This window comes from Brassica oleracea, chromosome C6 (assembly GCF_000695525.1).
Source record: "Brassica oleracea var. oleracea cultivar TO1000 chromosome C6, BOL, whole genome shotgun sequence".
In the NCBI taxonomy this organism is placed as follows: domain Eukaryota; kingdom Viridiplantae; phylum Streptophyta; class Magnoliopsida; order Brassicales; family Brassicaceae; genus Brassica; species Brassica oleracea.
The window spans coordinates 17,239,619-17,240,242 of NC_027753.1; positions in this window are offsets into that span (position 1 = coordinate 17,239,619).

Sequence of the window (624 nt, forward strand, 5' to 3'; positions counted from 1 at the left end):
GTCGTCCAAGTACGATCCAGTGACAATTCAGCTGACCTATTCACCGAGGCACTTCCTACCTGCACGTTCAGGAAGCTCACGCATCAGATTGGGATGCGTAGGCTGAAGGACCTCCACTGAGGTTCACATCAGGGGGAGTAGTACGTGTTGTACTTTTTTTCCTTCATCATGGTTTTGTCCCACTGGATTTTCCTGATAAGATTTTAATGAGACAACATTAAGCGTATTACAATCCCTGTATGGTTATGGCATTCAAGAGGGAGTGTTATAAATCAATTGGTGGATGTCCATAACCGGCCCGGTCAATAACCGACCCATACACTTAGAGAGAGAGACGGCCCAACCCTAGAGAGAGAGATGCGGCCGCGAGACTTGGAGAGGAGAGAGAGGCGGCTACAACTTGCCTATTTCCTAATTCGTTTTATATTAATGATTTGTAATCTTTCCTATTATTGTATTTCCATTTATCTCTCTTGTAACCCTTATATAAAGGGAAAACTTATTCATTAATAATATACAGAAACTTAGAGTTCTAAATCGTTAAGTTTACAACAGATCTATTATATTGCCCGCAAAAATAAATCAGTTTATTATTTTAGTTGGTTTTCTATATTGCCATATCTT